Below are 207 nucleotides of genomic sequence, written 5' to 3' on the forward strand. Positions count from 1 at the left end.
CTCTATCACTAAAACTTTTGTATTTGTATTTTTTTTTTTAGCTTACTTAAACATGAAAGGATTCATCGGGAAAAAGACAAACACTGTTACCACTGTCCTCACTGTAACAACCAGTACACTCAGTCATCTCATCTAAGAAACACACATCAGGAATGTTCATTGAAAGTATGTAACAGTATTTTACTTCATCTAGTAATATGGTTATTT

At 31.4% G+C, this 207-nt stretch overlaps 1 pseudogene; it reads left to right on the forward strand.

The window, feature by feature from the left end:
- Nucleotides 1–207, forward strand: part of LOC119585511 — a 4,142-nt pseudogene that overhangs the window by 1,685 nt on the left and 2,250 nt on the right.

The sequence above is a fragment of the Penaeus monodon genome, chromosome 19 (assembly GCF_015228065.2).
Source record: "Penaeus monodon isolate SGIC_2016 chromosome 19, NSTDA_Pmon_1, whole genome shotgun sequence".
In the NCBI taxonomy this organism is placed as follows: domain Eukaryota; kingdom Metazoa; phylum Arthropoda; class Malacostraca; order Decapoda; family Penaeidae; genus Penaeus; species Penaeus monodon.